Source organism: Limulus polyphemus, unplaced genomic scaffold (genome assembly GCF_000517525.1).
Source record: "Limulus polyphemus unplaced genomic scaffold, Limulus_polyphemus-2.1.2 Scaffold39, whole genome shotgun sequence".
NCBI classification, from domain to species: Eukaryota; Metazoa; Arthropoda; class Merostomata; order Xiphosura; family Limulidae; genus Limulus; species Limulus polyphemus.
In genome coordinates, this window is record NW_013665649.1 from 149,972 (window position 1) to 173,295 (window position 23,324).

At 31.1% G+C, this 23,324-nt stretch overlaps 1 pseudogene; it reads right to left on the minus strand.

Annotated features, from left to right (window-relative positions):
- Positions 1-23,324, minus strand: part of LOC106461443 — a 70,387-nt pseudogene that overhangs the window by 13,417 nt on the left and 33,646 nt on the right.

Sequence of the window (23,324 nt, forward strand, 5' to 3'; positions counted from 1 at the left end):
AAAAAAAAAAAAAAAGTCTCCCAAACAAAACTTTTTTGCAAATTGCTATAGACTTTCACCAAAATTTTCACCAATGTGGGGAAAGACTCATTTTCAATTGAAAATTTCTGTGAAAAAAGTGAATTAATGAATACAAAAGTTGTTTTGTTCAAAAGCTCTAATACTAAATTATCATTTTAGTGCTTTTTATTATTTGCTGGACTTTATGATGACCAAAACAGCCACTAATTTCTGTATGATTGACTCCCAATTTTAGGGTTAGACAGGCGACACAGACAAGAATTCTAGTGAAGAACATATTTTATCCTCTCCACACTTTTACTTGATTTGCCCTCTTTATATAAACTTTAAATCTAGTATTTAATTTCAATTATTTATATGTAAAGTTTAGTGAAGTTGTTATAAATAAATGTAGGAGTAAATTTTTTCATTTACAAGTTTTTTCTTTTTTGGCTTGTATAAATGAACTAATCACTTAAATGATTTCTTTTGTTTTTGTGAAAATGTTTCCTGATTTACAAGCTTTTTTTTTTACTTGTGTAAACCTATTTTAGTAATTATTCACTTAAAAGATTTTTGTTTTATTTTATAACTAAAAAATTCACTATCAAGAGTTACAATCTTCAGCTATGTGTGTAATTTTGACTTTTCAGATAAAAAAAAATATTCGAAAAAAATAAAAGTTTAGTACATTGACAATTTGTAGATTTATTTCAAAATAAATGCATCTCCCCAACAAAACTTCATGCTGTGTCATTTATGAAAGAATAAATCAAAATTGTTTCAGTAAAACTTGCATTAACATGAGGTTTCAAGTTTATGAACATGTACAATGGAGTACTTACAAATAGACATAAGTCACTGTGGAAGTTTTTTGTTAGGTCTATGTGTGAAAGGTACACCTTAGGCTTTCTGTGGGCAGTGTAAAGTTCAGTGTAGTAATGATCATACTGCAAGTGTCACACTGTGCACATATAAAGTAATGACATTATTTTATAATTAGTATTTTAAAAGGTAATGCAGCCCTATATTTTAGTTTATTATATAAGTTACCCACACTCGTACTTATAAAATGCTTTATGTATGTTGTTAATATTTCATGCAGACAAATAACCAATTACCAATTTATTTACAGTCTAATACAACCTGCACAATATTTATGATTCACATTCAGGTCCACAAGTCCTTAATAAATAAATAATTACCAATACCAGCAATGGGCAGTTAACTTTAAACTACAAACCATGATAAAAACACTTACACTGCCCACTCCAATTGGGAGGATTTAATGGAATGATACAGAGCTTTCAGAACATCTCTGGGAAAGTTTTCCCCATCATTCAGCTCAGAGAGATTTTCAATGAACTCCACACATGTCATTAAGCGACCAACAGTCTGCAAAAAATTAATAAATAATAAAATATATGTAACCTAAAACAAGTTTCTGTTAAAATATAGAATACCTGAAACTATGTGTTTAAAATAGACAATAAATGTGCTACACTGCTAATACTATCTTACAAAAGTGGAACAAAAAGAAACACATACATGTATCTTGTGTTTAAAAAACAGTTTTTCTAATTGACAGATACTACTACATAAATTGGTGTTTTTTTTTCACTTGTCCTTTTAGACTTTTAGTAAAGACTTTCTATCTCAACATACGTTAGTTAATCCCATCTTAAACAAACAAATCAATACCACACACTAAAATCTTCTTTTAAATAACACTTAGTTGATAATCATACAGTTTTATCACTTGTTTCTAAAGACTAGTAATGTGAATGCAAAGTTACATAATGAAACATGTATCTTGTGGTTTTAAACAGTTTAAAAACCTGAAACAAAGTTCACAAACAAATAATACCTGAAAAATCAGTAATCATATGTGAACAGAGCTGAATGAAAAAAGAAATCTGGTCTCAACCACAGATAAGTTACAGCTAATAGGCCAATGGATGACAATAGCTAATATCCCACCTATACTTTTATGAATGAGTAAACAGCCAAAGATGTAATTTAACTTCATGTCTGTACAAAGCCCATTTGCAATTACATTTACTGAGGAGTAAATGAAAACATAAATATAAGCACATTTTTGTTGAAAAAATCCCATGATCACAGATTAGTTAACTAACTTAAAAGACACGCTACAGGTATAAGCTATGACTTGTTAATCAATATAGGGTAACAAAAGTGGTACTTTGTTGCCTTACCTCACCATGTAAATCAGTATTTAATAACATCACTGCACAAGTCAAAGTGTGGACTGCATCTGTAAAATAAGATCAGTTTAACTGTGATCCTTTCTCTCATACTTAAAGCTGTATCTACAGTTACCATGGCTATGAGTTAGCTGTCTGGTAAATGTTTTGATATAATAATTTCCAACTAAAGTAATCATATTTTTGATGCCATCATGTAAGTTAAAATGGTTAATTTTTCATATCTTAATTTTTTATTAATTATAAATTTAAAATACTTTACTATGTTTAATTGTATACCTGTAAACAATACTCTGTTCTGATATAGTTATGTGCAATTTTGAAATTACAGCAGAGGTTATAAATATGATAACATGGTGTTACAAGTTTTCACTTAATAGTAATTGAAGGATAAAAATAATTTTCTAAACCCTTGTTTAATATTGGTACAGTATGCTTTCTAAGGGTAAATATATATATGTACAACACTGAATTCCTGATAGCTAAAAATCATGAAATATATAATAAAAATACATGCAATCAACCTTGTGACTTAAGAAACCCAGGATTACAGTCCAGATAACGTTTGGAAAAATGGACAAGCACTCGTTCACGTTCTTGTGTCTCTCCAATTAGACAAAATTGTTTGAGGAACTTTCGGAGAGCAACATCCAAGGTATCACCGGTAAAGTCAAAATATCTGAGATATTCTTCTGCCACCACTCTACTGAAGTCATTGCTGCAAGGTAATAATAGGGAAAAACAAAGTTGATATAATTAAGCATAAATGAATAATGCTTAAATTGGCTTTAGGGTGATGTTGGCAGACAAACTGTTACCATGTACCATTACGTTAGCAGAATACTGAAATAACTAATCATAAATATATCAAATAAATTTACATCGTCCTTAAATGCTATTTATAATTATAAGTAAATATAAGACTCTATATTAAGTGTAAGCACAGTTAACTTGGGAAGTATAGTATGTAAACTGCCATTACATACAATAAATAACAGTAAGGAGGTAGACAAGGATGTCAAAAATTACAGTTAAAAACAGTTACAATAAAACAGTGTTAATTCTGTGTTATATAACTATCATAAAAACATAACTGTACTGATGTATTGCTATGAAAGATGGAAGCTGAGCAACCATGAAATCATGTACTATAAATTAACCACTACTCAAGAAACAAACTATTAACCATAAATTTTAGTTACAAGACTTACTAATGTATAAGAATTACAAGAAGAAAACATTCAAATTTCACCTATGACCAAACACAAGAATCTTTCAGGTGCTGATTAACACAAAAAGCAAAACCAAAGAAAATTCTCATCATCACAGTGAATCAATGAAAAGGCCAAAAACACTTAAAAATGCAAGTCTCATATGATATTAAATATTGTAAGAAATTCAACCACAGATAATAATTACACGTAGTATAATTTTATAGCAACTTTTCAAACAAACAGCTTCTATATATGTGATAGATATTTTTACAAAACGTACTTACAAAGTTGTTTATAGCTGAATACAAAAACCTTCCAATGAATTGTTTAATACTTTTATGAAAAATTAAACTCTATGGCTATTCTTTAATCAAAGACAATATCATTACCACATTTAAAGAAAAAATTTGAAACTACTAAACATATATATATGAGAACAGGCATGTTCTGTTCATACATTTACATGTACTCTCTCCCTTCAGTAGTAAGTTATAAAGAGAACAGGCATGTTCTGTTCATACATCTTACATGTACACTCTCCCTTCAGAATAAGTTATAAAGTGAACAGGCATGTTCTGTTCATACATCTTACATGTACACTCTCCCTTCAGAATAAGTTATAAAGTGAACAGGCATGTTCTGTTCATACATCCTACACGTACTCTCTCCCTTCAGTAGTAATTTATAAATAGAACAGGCATGTTCTGTTCATACATCTTACATGTACTCTCTCCCTTCAGTAGTAAGTTATAAAGATACATGTATATTATACTAATCATTAACAAAAATACACAGAAACTTGTACATGTGTTACATCCACATGTTCTAATAGGTGGAAAGTATAAACAAGTCATGGAGTTGATTATCATATGTTTAAAGTTTAAATACACCTATATAAAAGTAATGTCTTTCATATACCTTTAGGCTAAATCAGACACGCTATCAATAAATATGGTTGTTTTGGATTTAGGCTACAAACTAGGTGAATGTGCTGTGTGGTGACATTCTGTGCTAGTATTTGAAAACAGTACCAAAAACAAAATAATTAACCTTTTTGAATGTTTGAACTATCCTAGCACATGGATAGATAAAATTAAGTATTTTTATGCAAAAATGGTTTTACATCTGGGTATTACAGTATTTAAAAGAATTCAATTTAAATTTATAATGAAGGTTAAATAGTTTGTTGTTGTTTTTGTGAATTTTGAAAGCTCTGTCTTTTTGAAGTGATTTTGTTTCACGACCATGCACTTTTCCCATTTTACTAGACAGTACATCATTACAAACATCTGCTTTTACAGAATAGAATTTAAATCCAAGCTTTGCATCATATATCATATTACACGTCCAGGAAAATCTGTGAATATTAATTTATAGCATTCACATTTTTAAAAATGTTAAACATGTGTATATACATACCTATATATATATATATATATATATATATATGTGTGTGTATTAGAAATTATATGTATATGTAGTAAAAAGTTGTATGTATATGATCATAAATTCCCAATTTTTAAATTATCAGCTTAAAACCACAGCTGTTTCATATATTATCTTTATTCTTTTAAACTTTAATAAGTGATTTATTTATTTTTTAGTTGGGTGTCATAGAAATATTTCAGAACGACAAAGCATATGGTAGACATTACTTAAATAACCTTGCTTTATTAATTACACATGCATTGAGTATAATATTTGTTTTAACAATTGTATGTCAGGTTTAATTATTGCATAAAAATTCCTTTAGAAAACTTCTGACCTGATTTCTTCACTTTACATGATATTTTTTGAAGATTATTTAATTTTAAATTTTATTTAATATTAAAATGTCAAACATATGGTTTCATATCCATATACATACATTGCGTATGAAATTCTCTGAACATGTGCCAGTGCGTGTTCTTGGTTTTAAAAGTCTGAGGTGTCAAACGATAGCTTTCATTAGAAAATTTTTGAAATGTATTTTAACTAATAACTTTATAGCACATTTTCCCTTAACTTTTTAGTCAAAAAGTTTGACTAAATTAAAAAAGGCCTTATTAAGGCTCAAAATTACCAAATATATTAATAACCAATCTTCACCTTTCATATACCACTCACATTTATGTATTTCAAAAAATTTACAAACATGTTAAACTTTTCATTATTTCTCATACCAAAGGTTAATCCCGAGTCATTTTTGAATCACAAAATATCACTAAAAATTAGTTTCTATATAGATATTAGTATATGATGATACACTTAGATGCCCTTTTTTTGCAAATACTATGAAAAATAATTTAAAATGTTTTATACTATTTGCAGGTTGTCAATAATTAAAACTTACTTTTTGCTCAAATGCCTTGAAACATCTGTTTTTTTAAATCCTTCAAGATTATAAAGTCTTTTGGCCAGTCGTGAGGCAGAAGGCATATCTATGGCTTTTGGACTGTAATGAAAACTATGAAGGCTATCAATATCTGATTCATCATCGGTTGGTGGGGAAGCAGTCTGTCGTACATCTCCTTCTGTTGCTGTGGAAGTTGGTTCTTCATCTTGATTATCTTTGAGTTCTTGATATGGCATATCTTCAACAGTGCTTTCAGAAGTTGTTGATGGAGAACGATCAATGCTTTTATCAAGTTTACGTTTTGATTCAAGTTTGGGTGTTGATGATGAACTACTTTTAGATTCTGGAGATCGTGGCCATTCAGAACCAGCATGTATGCACACTCGATTATCGCCAGTAACAGTTTTTTAACTTTTTTGTCACGAGAATTCTTTCCTGGAGTTGGCACTTCTTGACTACTAACTGTTCTTTTGACTAGTTCATTGTGTCTGTCTGTTTCTCTGGAATTTACATCTACAACCCAGTCCTCCTGCTTTATCTCCTCAGAAGGTGAGAGATTATCCATGGGAGAACTGAGATCAGAGCTGCTAGCTGGGAGTTGTTCAGCATCATCTGAGCTACTAAAGGCAGATACAATTTCACTACTTCCTTCTGTTTCACTAAGATCATCTCTTTGACCAATCTGTTTAAGTTTATGGGATGAATCAAATGCATTATCACCATTTGCAAATTTACTATCAACACAGAAAACAGTTTCACCTGGTTGCATTGTGTGATTGTGTCTTACAGATTTCACTGGGGATGCTGTTTTACTGGAAGAAGATGAGGAGCAACTTGTTGGAGATGTTGGAGGGCTGAGAGGTAATTCTCCTGGTTTCACTGGAGCATTATAAGTCCATACTATTCTCTCATTTGAACTGTCCTGTTTAGTATCAAGAAGTGTGTTCAAAGAAGAAGCCATATCTTCATCAATATCAATATTTACAGTTGTGAGAGAAGCCTTCTGTAAATGGTCCTCGCTTCTGGAAGTCCTAACAAAGCTGCTATTATAACTAAAACTACCCTTCTTTTCTGAAACTGGACTATGAAAATTGGAGGCTTCTCTTTTTGTTCCTTTACCACGAGAGCGATATTCACACTCTTCAGGACTTGCTGGTGTTGAATTATGAATGTATGATGAAGGCTCTATCCTTCGATTCTGAGATAATAATGAGCACGAATGAGATGTCTTAGCATTAAGATTGATAATCAGGTCCCCTGTCATCATAAAGGCTTCAAATTTTGGTTGTTTGGTCTGAGACCTGTTAGATTTAACACTTTCAGTATCTGAGTCACTTTGTTGATACATAGAATCATGCCTTGGTGAGGGTGGAATATTTTCATCATTTTCCTTAGTGCCATTAGTTTCCAATGAATCAGATTTTTTTCTTGAAACCTCATCACCCATGCCATGATTAGACGGTTTATGCAAGGCTTCCATTTCATTGGAGACGGCAATATGCCGCCGCACCTTCTCCTTTGTTAAAGGATCTAACAAGAAAAAAATATAAAAATTAAGTTAATTTCGTGAAATATGTTAATTATTTATAACTCTCTAACTTACTAAATACAAGTTCTAATACGCTTGTAAAAATACAAACCTTCTTGAATGTAATGCATGGAAAAATAGTAAAATAGAACTGAATTTATTACAGTTTAACTGATATATATATATATATATATTTCAGTCACCTTAGCCCTAAGTGCACAGGTTGGGGTAAAGTGTGTATGTTGTCATGGCATTTGCAGAGTTACATTCCACATTTAATTAAATGGCTTTATTACCAATGTACATCAATAAATTAGTATCAAACTGTAATCTACAATTCATATTTTCATATTATATACATTTTCGTTTTTAATTTAAAAATGAATATTTAAATAAGTTCTCAATCTTCATTTCTACGTGTCACGTGATGCCAGTCTATGCTCTGAATTCTCCATTTTAGATTCTCTTTCTTCCCTTCTATGTGCTTCAGAATGTCCAACATGCAATATCAAATACTTCTATCATGAGGAATACAGTAATCAATTATGATGATGACAATATTAAGCAGTTGCTATAGTGGTGCCCCCATCATGATATTTTAAAACCACACTATATACGTAAACAGTTATATGACTGAAATCTGTATTGATTTTGAGGTAATATGATTAAAAGAAAACAAAATAGTACAAAAAACATAGATACGATTTAAAATCAGAGGTACGAGCTTAATTAAGCGATTGAACAATTAAGAACTTTCATAAATGCACACCCAGTCTCCAACATTTGATGTTTTCCTATGTAATAATCAGTGATTCCTCCCACCCCCACACACACAAAAACACACACACTCCAAGACAGTCAGTTATACAATTCCCATGATGCTCTAAACAAACTGTATGTTTATTAGTCTTGTACCCATCCTTTTAATACATGTTTTGACCTCTCTTGCATTCATATTTGCTTTCGAATCATATCCTTTTGTTTGCTCAGCTTTTCTTTCTGAAAACTTTATTACTTTTTACAAGAAAAACAGCTGGACAACCTAAGCACTGAACCAATCCAATTAACAAATATGTACTGAATAGAAACTGATGAGAGAGGTTTTGAATATTTATTAAGCTGGTAATTTCAAGAAAATCAATAGGTTGATTAAAGAGAATATTTTAGGCACAAACACTGAACATTATGCTGGCTTACAACTGCTCTGTATGTCAAATATATTGACAAATGAACTTTGCTTGTGACCATTTATTATGACTCAATACCAAATTTGTTCTAACTCTTAAACCACATTAGAAACTTGGGTTTATTATATCTTGCCTTTCACTTGTGCTACTGTGATATTTAATAATCTTACTTAAAATATTTTAAAATCATAAATTTACTCAGTAAAAGTTAGAATGTTATGATAGAAATGAGCCTGTCAGAATAGAAGTCTTAAACTAGATTTTTTGAGCAGAAATAGTAAATAAGATTAACATTTTTCTGATTTATAAGTTATCTGTTTTATTACTACTTTTGCTCATTCAAATCATAATAAAGAAATCTTCAAAATAATGCAAGCAATAAGTTAATATTTTGTTTATTTAAATACTACAACTGTAGTATATTGAATATTTTATGGAATTTCCTAATCTATTAAATGCACCTATTTTATTCTTATTTTCTCACTTAACATTCATTAGTCAGTAAACGTGACAGCTCTGTAATCTTTTCTTTTTGTATGTACAGTGGTTAATGATGTTGCCAGTTCCACAAAAAAACAAGAAGTGTGAAAGTATTGTAATCTACACTTTTTGTACAGTACAGTTATTATCATGACGCTATGTTGTTCAAGTAAATAAAAGATTCTCCAACTGTCTTGACACAAATGATGTTGAATGATTTACAGTGGTCATATGATATATTACCTTGATATGGGTATTTCTGTGATAACTTGGATAGAATATTACACAACATCTGTTGTTACATATATACAACAACTGTGTCTGTTTCATGAGTCTCCATGCAACTCAATAAATTCTTTTGATTTTCTGACTGTGTTTCATTTAAATTCAATTTAGTTATTCCATAATTACTTATTTATAATATAGAAAAATACAGCAGAATACATTTCAGTGAATCTCTGTCACAGTAAAATCTAAACAAGCTAGTTTTACATCATAATATCCAGTTGAAATCCACTGTTCATCATAGTCAAGTGTAAAAAAATTGTTGAAAGCTCGTTTTACACCATAATATCTAGTTGAAATCCACTGTACATCATAGTCAATGTAAAAATAATTATGTTAGAAACCAGATTATGCCATAGTATAACTAGATACCAGAATTAACTGTTACAGTTATGATACACCCACAGCTGAAAGTACAATGTGCGTTCAGTAGCATATCTCAGCTTAATCTTTATATCTTATGATCCACAGTCAAGCATGCTAACCATTAGGCCACACTCAGCCCTTAAGAACAGTTAAACAACTAACTATTTCTTTATGTATATATATAAATTATCTACATCAACTAGGCAAAAATATGTGTGTGAAAATAGCAACACTATAATCATTCAGTTTTACTTGGGGTTTTTGAAGCAATCATAACTTTGTAAATGAGTAATATAATATACACGAACTTCAATACAATAGGAAGTGTCATTACAACTTACAGAAGCAGTTAAAAAACAAGAAAATTACGTGTGCATGAGATAGGTTAAAAAACATCCCCACAATCCATAAATTTTTCATTAAACTTAATTCTAGGAAACTGTTTATAAATGTGTAAAAGGATGTAAACTGTTTTTTAAAAGTAATCAGAAACAATGCAATCTAAAATTAACCAGCTGTGATTGTATTTTATACAATATGTGCTACAAGAAAACTTTCATCTGTAAACAAATACTCGAGTTAAAAATATACACAGTGAGTACAATTTTGTATGTTTTGTGTGTGCGTGTGTGTATATATATATATATGATGTATTTGTTTGGTAATCACTCTGAACCATAAGGTATTTATATTATGTAATTTCTACATTTACACATAATCTTGGACTTTGAAAACTCCTCCACCCCCCAAGACATCTTTAACCATAAGGCAAAATTGAGCAAGGTAAAGCTAAAATGTTTGACATCAAATGGACAATCTGATTTACAGATAAAATTACAGTAGTTGTGATACATTTCTTTAACAGATTCAAGACTAAAAACCTTACCTTTCCTTACTTTTAGATTGACTACACTGTTGGACAGCCTCAGACATTTTAACACTACAGAAATAAAAAACAATATTTTGATCAACAATAAATCCTCTAAAGTTAAAAAAAGCAATCATGAAAAAAACGTTTACAATTAAATACCATCATATTTGCTAAATGAAACTTAGAAATTTATTTATTATGTAACAAGCTGCTTGACAGCCCAATCTATTTTTTTTTTTTGCAGTAGCTTGTATAATTAAAGTTGAATACAAAGACAATTTCTAAGTTAATAAAAGATAAAATCTTTAATGTTACAGATGCAGATTAATATATATCGTATTTTTCGGTATTATACTTCTATTATGGTATGTACCATATTTTTCGGTGTATAAGATGCACTTTTTTACCCCAAAATTTGATGTCAAAATTTGCTTGTGTCCTATACACCGAAGGTATGAATAATATATATGTATATATACGATATACACAATCCATGTGTAATTATATTTAAATAGGCATGCATAGTTTAGTTCAATTGAATTTGTTATTTATAACAATAGTAGTTTTTATTTCTTTTAAAAACATAACTATTTATAATGCTCCCTAAATAATAAAAAAATTAATTACAGTGAAAGCAATGAAGATTTTGTAGGTTTTGAACCAAACTAAATAACTGTAAACCTTTTTTTGATTTCCGGTATTTTCTTATTTTGATGTTTTGAGCTCTTTTGTGTTCAGAACAATATATACTAATTTTTAAAGTATGAAATTGAATTTTTGTTCAATAAAAATCTTTCAAATGCGACTGTAGCTTTTTTTTCCCCAAAACTTTGTCTTCAAAATAAGGGTGCATGCTCAAACCATATAACATATATATAACCATATATCATATAACACAGTGTTATGACCCACATATCATATAATAAAAGATAAAGTATTGTTACATTCTAGTTAAACATTTACAACATGGATTTATTTAAATTTCAAGTATGAATTTCACTGAGAAGATTTTCTAGTCATCTTGTCAGAGAGCTTTGGGCAATCACTAGTACAAAAGTCATAAAATCCCTTATCTTCATCAATTACATTATAAAATAATATTAAATGGATGAAGTACACTATTCTAAACACAAAATAAGTAATGTTAAGAACAGCAATTCACAAGTAGACCTAAGGGAACCTAAAACATAACTTGTAGAGAGAGATATTCAGTACTTGTACATGGCAGACAGAATGCACAAACTCTGCAGTACTTCAAAGCACTGAGGTAAAAAATGTTAATTTTTTTCATAAAAAAATTCTGAAAACTGAAGTTCTAAATTAGACTTAGAAAACTGAATAGGACATAATCTGAGAAATACACTCAGTATACATAACTCCTACAAATATTTATCATTTAGTTTTACAAAATGTACACAGGAAGTAGCATATGTGAAAAATTACATTAAAAAACAAGAAGGCCATATTTATTGAGATTAGGAAATGTTGTTAAGGACTTAGGTTGCAAAATACTTTTGTTTACATATATGTATACACAGAATAGCAGTAAGGGGGACTTGCTGGTGTTGTACCCCTGCACCCAATAAAAAGTGTTTTACACTAAAGCTAGCTCACTTCCTAAATACTACAGTATGCTTGCCCACAAGATACAGAGTGCAACTTCCTCAACCTTTTGTCCAGCCTACCTCAGTCCCCTCACCAAGAAGAAGTTGGTGCTGTTCCTGTGTAAACAGCAAACTAAATATTGTAATTCTATATTAATTGAAATTTCTGTTTTTAGGTATGTTAACATATTAATACATTAAAGTTATATTTTATAATACGTTTTTGTTTTAACATCAACACAGAAAATAAATCATGAAATAATTTACCATCCAGTCCATGAACACAAACAACCAGATGGATCCCCTCAGAGCTAAATGCTCTCAAATCATTATCACACTGAAAGTATGGAACACTGGATGCATATGTAGAGAAGTCACTACAAAAAAGAAAGCTTTTTAATAACTACAAATAAAACCAATCATAAAAAATAATAAGCAACATGTATATGCATTATTATAATTTCCTTTTTATCATGCATGATGACAAGATTTGAAATGTTACCACAATAATGATTAGGTTTGAAATATTTATGCTTCTGCTCTTCTGTACCAGTAATTGACTCTCATGTCAAAAAAACAAATGAAAAAGATTTTGGCTGGGAAAGTAATGAAAAGTTCTATAAGTCAAAATATTCTATTAACAATAAGAGCTCTTTTACATCACATCAAGACACAACATCACAGAGTAAGTTAGATTACAAGGAACTTAAGTTTCTGATCTAGATTGTATTCTATAATCATATGTGTAGATCAGAAAATTAACTTTCAACTCTACACCAAAAATATCTTGAATAAGAACCAATGGTAAACCAACAAAACTCAAGGCCAGAATTGCACAAACCATGTTTTTAACATAGTTTAGCTCTATATTAGCCCACACAGACTATTTACAATAATGCTTGTTCTATTAACTTAATACTTCATGAGGTGTTCCTATTGCTCAAAGCTCTATTTTTGATATTTTGATTTACATGTTTGTTGCTAGAGGGAGCATGTTATGATGTCATCTAGAAATGTTATTAATGTTCGGGATCTAGAAGTTTGTGTTGTAATTAGAAAAACTGTACTAATATAAAGGCTAGTTAGTGAATTAGTTAGTTAATCAGTGAGTCAATGAGTGAATCAGTTCATTGCCATTCAATGAAATATTCAGTTAATAAGCTCAATAGTAAGTTAGCATGTTTAGTATCAACCAATCAGCAAGATGAAATTTAACATGCAAATTTATTTGCGAGTTAGGCAAACCATTAATCTCAGACTTTGTCCTAACACTGTGTGTCCTACTACTACTACTACAAGTGAGAGTAGTCTGTAGCGGCAAACGTTAAAGAAGAAATAAACTAAATTCATTATTGTTACCTGAACATTATGTTTACCATACAATCCAAAAGAATCAGTTCAATGATAAAATATGTTACAACACTATTAATGAGATATAATCTATTATATAATTGATACTTGGTGAAACTCCATAATTACAAAATTGAAAAAACAAGACAATTGTACGTTTCACAAATACATCATTTATTCACAATTATGGTTTCACCAGTAAAGGCATCAGGTACAGACTGAAGTGTTTTGTAACAGGTTTATATATATGTTTAAACAAAGAACCAGAAGTGACTTTGACATTCACCTAGAGACAAGTGGGGTAAGAAGTGGGAAGGAGCTTACGTTAGTTTGGTTGTTTGGAACTTTTATGGATTTGTTTTTAGACTTCCATTTATTTCTAAAATTTCCAGGCTATCTAGTTTTTACCATTTTCACACATGTAAAATTTGGCAGTTTTTTTCCAGTTCAAATTGGTATTTAGTTTCAATAAGGTGGGATATAAAGGTTGAATCCATTTTCCTTAATTTCCAGCTTCTAGAATGTTCTTTAATTCTTGTTTCTATGGAATGTCCTGTTTGACTTGTGTATACACTATTGCAGTCTTGACACATTAATTGGTAAACACCACTGTTACCTTTGTCTACTTTTGTGATTATTAAACTATCATTTTTATTTTAGATTTATTGATTTTCTCAACTTGGACTCCTTTTCTCCACTTTTAGCATAGTTCTCGGAAGAAGTTTGAATGATTTTATAGCATGTATTCTTGTTACAGATTCACCATTAAGTGCTACCTCTATATCTATTGCAAGATTTTCAAAGTCTTTTGCACTTAACCTGGTTTTAAAATAATGTCTCAAAACTAGTTAGTTAACCTAACAACATTATATTTTCTTATTATCTATACAGCAATTCTGGGAAGCTGCTTTTGAGGGGGGGGGGTGTCCTTTCACCATCAAGAGCTAAAAAAGTATCAGAAAGACTGTATTAGAATTATACATTTATATAAATACAAATTGTTAGTCACACTGTTAGTCACTTGAATTGAATAGTCAGGTGACCACTAACACATTCTGCATATGTATGCTAACTCAGGAAGTGGTACAAAAAAAAATTGAAGTATTTAATTATAAATAAAAGAATGTTAATAGAGGGGAAAATAAAATAATAAATATAATGAATTACAATAACTTTGTGAAATACTACAATAGCTGGAAACACAGGGATCTAGACTATTTCCATTCCTGCTGAGAGAATCTATAGCAGCTAACAATAATATTCTTTTACATCACTGATTTATTATTGTTTTTTAAATCTATGTTTGTGCTTAAAATGTTAAGTTATAAATGAGAGATTAAGGTAAGTTGAAATGTTAAGTTTCTACATAAGTTGAGTACTTTATATTAAAAAAAATTTGGAGCCTCACCACATTACTGTCCATGCAACCACTCCAATCATGCTCTATCTGATGATCTTGCACCTTGAGAATAGCCCTGTAGCATTGTTTCCATTGCATAAAACACTGTCATGTCTAAAGCACACCACTCCTCAAACGCAGTCTTTCCATGGATTCTGTAGTGTATGTAAGCAATGATTTCCTAGTGCCAATTTAAACAATCCAGCCACACAGAAATCCATAGGCACTGCATCAAGCAACTTGATAGGTATGTCTTGTATGGAATAGAATCCTAGAGGTATGTGAGAATTGAATGGATAGTCACACAAGTTACTTGTGTACATGTGGCTTGTATCACTTTTCTAGAGAGAGAACCTTCTTCATTATGTTGAGTACTGTTACCTGGAGCACTTGACATCTTTTATCACTGATTTGTGTTCATGGATTTGCCCTTGTTACCAGATGTAGCACTCTGCTTTCCAAAGATGAAGTATGACTTGAAGCAGTTCTCTTTATAGATGGTCCTGGTTCCAAAGTTGGCCCTTGTATATTTGTTCTCCAGTGCCATTAAACACAAAGGCTATCCTCATCTTGAAACTTCTAAATACCTAATCCAAACATAAATTTTTGGTGCCACCACACTACTTACAACATGCTAAACAGCATCAAAATGTACTTATTATACATTCCATTTTACCATGACTTTATATCAGCTGTGGTTGTCACATGACTTGTTGAAACGCATATTCAAAATAGTTTTAATATAATGTACTCAACCTCTGTATTGCCTCGCACCATTTAGTTTTGTTCAGTTTTTCTTTTAAGTAAAAATCTTTGCCAGTTAAGGCAAGTAGAAATGTTCAACGTCTAACAATTTTTTTTAAGGTGTTAACAGAGATGAACCTGTGATTGTTGAAACTATATGACAAAGTAATTTTCATCTGTCCAACATACTGGAAATTGTATTTTGATGGTGTAACAGTTTCTATATAATGAATTGACTGTAATATGTATTTCATATATTCCATGATGTTATTTTCAAATAAAGAAATGTAGAAAATGTACACTTATTAAAGACAAAATTTTTTAAATACATACCATATGCCTAGTGCTCCTTAAAACAGAAAACACTGAAATGAGACTCACCTGTACCATAACCAAGGTTGTTTCAAATGTTTTCTAAACTCTTCTTTAGCTTTAACAAAACTAAAAAGAGAAAGCAGATTTAAAAGTATTTCAGAACAGTTTTTAATAACAACATTAAACACAAATTGTATAAACATATACTTCATCCCTCACCATATTTATTTACACAGTAGCCATATAATGGTGTAGTTATAACTAAAAAACAATGCCTGTGATATGAAATTTTCAAAAACAGAAAAACTGCAACCATGTTTCAATTAACAAATTTTATGTAAATATTTTTTTAAAGTGAAATGTACAGAATAGTAGCTTCTTTCTTCAATATTCTCATTATATTTATTTTATTTACATAAAGTTAAGCAATTATATACTTTTCTAATTAATTTATAATTCATAGCAGAAATAACAAGAAATTACTAAAACATGCCCAACCTTTTAGAAAAAAAAGGTGACTTACTGATGTCCAGACCTGCAATGGCTTGACCACATCATTGATGTCATCTGAACTAAAAATGGGTTAATTTGGCCTCAATTGGAAAGAGAGATATGTTGCAAAAGTTATAATTTTCCTCTTCTGAAGATGTTTTTTTTGATAGGTACTATGCTGCCCTCTATATGCAAAAATGTTTTTTTGCACATGCCACAAGCCTTGAAGCTCCAACATCTCAAATTGACTGATTCCAATGCATCTCACATGCAAATCATCATGTGACAACCCTCCATCAATAATAGTGTAACATACTCTCCTGACACAAGTGACTCCCTCTATATAATTCTATTGAACTATCACTTCAAGTTTTGGCAGAAAATGGAAGCACTAGTTTTTAGTGGAGAGGAAGGGTGGGAAGTGCAATAGGAGGTAAGTACTTATCGGAAATACATTTTCAGTATAGGAAAATTATAACTTCCGATATGGTACATTACCTCCACTCACATAAATAGACGAGGAAGATACTGTGAAATGTGTTGAAAAAAGCAAAAAACTGAGATAGGTCTAGCAGATTCTGCAGTAGAGGCCTGAAATGCAATCCACAATATGGCGGAGAAAAACTGATAAAATCTGGGCTGTCTGAAATGGGTACAGCCGTTATAGGAGGAAGGCGAGCAATATTGGGAGCAGGCAGTGTGGACCCTAGCCCCCAAAGGCCCACACAATCAAAATTAAGAGTAAGAAGTATGAAGTATAAATTATAAAGAATGATGAAAATTAAATAGTCAATATATTGAAATTGTTAAGAAATTGTGTAGTGTAATAAACAGATAGATGTATTACATATGTGTTTAAGAAAACAAATATTTAACCTAACTATCGATTAACCCGGAAGTATAACCACAGGCAAACTGACATTAACAGACACTTGTTAAGTCTAAGCTAACAAAATATGCAACTTAATTAGCAATTAACCTTTAAGTAAAATTGCAGGTAAATAAAAAATAACAGACATGTGTTAAGCCTAATTGCACAGTGCAGGACAAAGAATATCACCAAGCCCTAAAATAAAATTCTTAACCTAATAATAAGTGTGCACAATATTGAGAAAAGATAGTGCAGGCCCCGGCCTGCATGCATGCGATATGCATTGGAATCAGTCAATCTAAGATGTGGGAACTTTAAGGTTTGTGGCACTTACAAAACTTTTTTTTGCAAATAGAAGGCAGCACTGAACGAGAATAACTATTTATGTAAGCAGAAAAAGTATAAAAGGATTTAAGCAAAAATCCTATTAATTGGTTGTTACTTAACTTCTTATTTTTTTGTGTTTTTGTGTTGAGTTAACCCTATCGCCACAGTTATCATTTACTGAGCATGACACAAGGTTTTAGTGTCTTACATTCAAAGTTTTATTAAACAACTTTTTGTTTATGTTATACCTTTTAAAATAGCATAAAAGCTTAGCTAACAATCCATATTTTAATAGTATATAAGTTTTAAGTTCTTAATTCTACAAAGCAATATTTAAAAAAATCCTGAATTTCCCATAGTGTGACACACGTGACACATTTTCTCTAGGTATCTTGTCTCCTCAATTTTATCCACCACCCCTTGGAAAAGTACAAAATTAAACAAATTACTCACATATCACCAAAGAAAAGATACAGAAATCCTGAAATAAAAAAGATGGCAAACCTACCCAGGAAAAGGTTGCATCGCGACCCAGAAAATCCCAACTAAAGTGAAACCACATGTGTAAAGCAAGAGCTGTAGATGACAAATGAGCCAACATGGAGGTAATAATGAATCATAGAAAAATGGGAATTGGATAAAACATAACATACCTGAAAAATCATGTCAAAAAACGCTGTATTAGGCCTAGCTGATTCTGCAGGAGGGATAGGGAAAAACACTGTCAAAACCCAGTGGTGTAAAAAGGCTATTGAATTTTCATTGACCCAAAAATAGAGGGCAGCACTGAATGAGAATAGCAATTTATGTGAGTGGAGGTAATTGGAACTACAGATATAAATTGGTAAAAGAGATGATGACACTTATAGTCATGGCTGTACCTAGCTAAGGTCACTGAGGTCTGGACTTCGAATAAAATTTAAAATTAAATGTAACATACTATTCAATTCTACACTGAAATACTGTGGAATGACCTAATGACCCATATGAAAAAGGTATACAGTATGTAAGGCTGACCCTAAGATGTTTGTCAGTGTTTGTACCTCAAGTAAATTTTCATTCTAGCTACAGCCATGCTTGTAGTCAAAACAAAATAAAAGACTGCAAGGCAAACAGAGCAGGGCAAAGAAAGACTAAGATAACAGGTCAAATTCTCAGGCAAATCCCACAAAGGACAATGAAATAACATAGCTGAACACTAGCAGTGCCAGGCAAAGAATGAGCCTTTGTTCAAATGCTAGTGCTCATGGGGATTACTATTCATGGAGCATGTCACCCTCCTGTTGGTGGAAGGCTTTAGTCTAACGAAGATTAATTATAGGCTGGAACAATATACAATGAAAATATACTTGTAGGGATGGGAGCTTTGTTCATAGTTTGTGGAATGCGCAAGAAATTACAAGGCAGTATTCATGAAGTAACAACTCTTTGTGATGCAAAGGAAAGTACCATTTCTGAAAACTTTTTATAATAATAAATGTCCATAGAGATGTCAGGCAGACACAACATATTAATTATACCATGAACAAATATTAATGTCTATTTGTTTGCTGAGAATTTCATGCAAAGCTATGAGGGTTATCTTTGTTAGCCATCCCTAATTTAACAGTAATAAACTAAAGCGGAGGCAGCTTGTCATTGCCACTCACTGCCAACTCTTGAGCTATACTCTTTTCACTAATGAACAGTTAGGTTGTCCATCACATTATAACACCCTGATGGCTGAATGAACAAACATGTTCAGTGACAGTGATTTGAACCCATGACCAGCAGATTATGAGCTGAGACCTGACCAACTATGTCAAATTACCTTACGTATGACTGTGTTTTTAATAATACTTCATACCTGGGGCAAGCAAGTTGAATGATAAAAATTAAATTACTTGATCACACTTAGAAACTGAAAATAAAATAAAACTGTATTACATCAGTAGATTTTGGGTTTGGTTATTCAAGAAAAAATATATTAGGAAGAAACATTTTATTTACAATTTTTATGTTAGCATCCAAGTCTTATAATAATAATAATAAAAGGTAATCGTGGCAACTGGTTGTTTTAGTCAATTATAATAAACCCCATCTTCATCTAGTATTGTAAGATAAACTGAGTTTGTTAGGCTGATCATTATTATGATCTTAAACTTCTTAGAAAGAGATGGGTCATGTTTTATAGCCAGGACAACATTTTTATGGGAAATGGCCTATCTTTGGTGTTAATAAAAGCCAAGATTTTATTAATAAACAACTGCAACCAATCAACCCTGATAAACATACTACCATATCTTGAAAACAACCTTCTATATTGTTTTGAATGATAATGACATTTATAAATGTAAATAAGAGTTGAAAATTCTATCTTACCCATACATACCTTTATGCATTAATGACAGAAATTCAAAACAAAGTATTTCTACTAATGAACATAACATTTCAAATCAGTTTCTCTATTGCAACTCATTTTTCACTTAAATATATATATATCTAAGTATACTGAAGGATAAGAAAAGTTTCACTCACCAAATCATCTCCAATCCTATAGCTGAACCTGTGCAAGCTCTTGGCAAATCTTCTCTTAAATCAATAGAAGACAAAACATTGTGATTTTGACGATGTTCTCCCACTTGTATTTCACATGAGCTCACATCTGATCTCCTTGTAACTCCATTGCACAGATTGGTTAGGGGCTTTTTATGAGTCTGAGGTAGATCAATGAGCATCTCTACTATTTTAGATTTTGATTCAGGGTAAGAAAGTGCATTAGAAGCTTGCTTGTTATTTCTTGACTTCAGGTCTAAATTTTGTATAGTTCTATTTTCAGGTTCTTCTTCATTTTTGTGTGTTTTATTCTTTTCTGGCAGTTCTAAAGTTTTATATTCAGCATTCTTTTTACCAACTTCAAGGTCAAATGAAGAGGACTTTCTTGATTTTGGTGGCAATGCTGGTGGTTGGTTTTTATTTGTGCCTAATTCACAGGAAAGGACAGTAGTAGGCTTTGTAGGTTGTGCCAACATTTTTCTGTTGTTGTTGTTTTTCATATATTTAACTAAATCACGAGAAACATAAGTTGCTGGTTCTGGGATACTGGAACTTTTACAAAATCCTTAGTAATCACTTCTGTCTGTTTTTCTGCTGCAAATGTGTTTGTTTTCTGACAGCAGTGGCCTTCAGAAAACAGAGCAGGAGGTTTAGGAAAGAACACTGTTCCTTGAGTATCTAAGTTAGACAAATAACTTTCTCTTCTTGGTGGTGTGAAAATATTGTTTTTAAAATGTTTGGTGATGTTAATTGTATCAGTTGTAACACAGTTTTTAAAGAACTTATTGTCTTTATCATCAAGAAGGTCATTTTCACTTTTACTCTTATCCAAAATCACAGGGGGATCCCTGAATTCAACTGGAGGTGAAGGGGGATCAGCTTGGTTTATATTTTCTCCATCTAAAATGCCATTCTGATACTGATGGGGTTCTAATGTGGTTTCTTGATGTTCAGCAGATTCAGTGTTAACTAGCTTTTTAATATTTGACTTGCTGATATTCTTTTCCTCTACTATTTGCTCTTCTGAGGTCACTTCCCTTGTCCCAGACAGATTGATAGGTCTTCTTTTTAATTTTTTGTCCTGATTATTTAGTCTTGTTCTACTTATTTGATGTTTTCCATTTTCTGAACTTGAAGTCTGTGTTCTTAAATTATCTACTGTTGCTTTTGGTCTGATCCTTTTGGGTGAGGAATGTCTAAAAGAAGTTTTATCATAAAAATTTATAGGTGGAAGAAAGGAAGTTTTTGATCCTATTTGTGGCCTTTCTCGTACAAGAGGTTTATAAATGGCTGCTGCAGGAACTGATAGAAACTGATTTACTAGTAAATCTGCTGAATTAGAGTCAGATGGAGCATATCGAGATTTGAATGGTGGAGGAGGCGGAAAAGGTGTCAAAGACAAATCTGGCATAGACTCACTGACTGTAAGAGAGGATACTGGTTCATTACATGCAGACATTGACAAAGTGCTCTGAGCATGGCGAATTAAACCACATAAAGGAAAGAATGCTCTTAGAGTTTGGAGGTTGTTAGCATTACCACTTTTATTTAAGTCTAATTTCTTGAAACCTAGGAAAACCTGAGATTTACTACCATTGTTCAAGTGTGGTTTTTTGAGCTGTTTCAAAAGATTTGAAGTCCTAGCTTTCAATTTCATCTTTGAGCGAAGATTCAGTTTGCTCCCTTTCTTGGACAAACTTCCTTCAGAAACAATGTACTCATCATGTGAAGATTCAAAGTCTGACTTTATGTATGCAAGTGACTTCTCTCCACATGAGACTTTTCTTGCAGGAAAATACATTTGTGTTTTACTTACAGGGGATGGGGTAGGCTCAGAGTTCCAAGACAAAACAGATGGGCTTGATGACAAGCTGAAGAAATCTGGCGAGTCTAGAACTTTTGGAGAACTTGATGGTTCTGAAGATGGGCAAGGATTGGGACTCTTTTCCATATCATCCACAAGAAAGTTCAAGTCAGATAAACTGATAGTTGATTCTGAGGAAAACAAACATGATATTTATACTTAAGATATCTGGATACTATTTGATATTCAATGGCATCACTTAATACTCAAGAGGTATGTCAATGATATCCAGATTTTTTCCTTCTCACTTTGGAAGATGCTTAACCCAATAGCATGAAACACTGTGTAAAAGTACAAAATAGTTGGTAGTTTTTGATTTTAAAATTTCCTATAATTTGATTTAGTATTTCCATTATTTTTTAGGCTGTGAAATATCCAAATATTTGTTGGGAGATACTTCTTTTAAAAATATTACAATATTAGAATTTCAATTTTTTTGTTGTTGATCAGAAAGTTATATTTTATACAACCATTTATTTTCAAATTGATTGAAATATTCATTAACATATTTCTTTTGATACTTTTTTTGATGAATAAGGGAGTCACTTCTGGTTATAAATTGTAAAATATGTGGCAAAAACTGAGAAAGGTATATCATTACCAAAATGGCATTACCATTATCTTTAGCAAACTAGGTATAATGATTTTTTGCTAACTATATTTAACTAAATAACAGTAAACCTTTTTTTGAATTACGGTATTTTCTTATTTTGATGTTTTGAGCTCTTTTTGTGTTTAGAACAATGTATACTAATTTTTAAAGTATCAAATTGTATATGTTATATAATGACAAAATATCAATAGTTGATATCTTATGTAATAAGTTGTTCGAATAGAATAGAATCATTAATCTTACTTAAATTTTGAAATCTGATAACAGGTGTACACTGAATATCTGAGAAATGCAGGTCTGTCATGATAGGGTTAAAATAAAGTTTTCATTAATACAAAAATACAGCTACTGAAAACAAAACTCACGAGAACTGCAGGAGCTATGAGAGGACCTTCTGGTTAGTTCCATGTAATGTTCTTCAAATATCACTGGCAAGGAATTAGAATCACCATCCAGGTCAACACATTCTACCTCCACAGGAGGGAGAAGATTGAGATACTGTGACCGTTTTAACATTTCTGTGACATCTAGATAATTTTGGTAACTGAAAACATAAAATTATATATATAGGCTGTAAAAATCGTAATATATATATATATATATATATATATATATATATATATATTAGTAGACAACAAACGTAAACGTAACGTATACTTACTTTACTTTACTTACTACTCCTACCACCAACAAAGTAAAATAAAATAAATAAACTAACG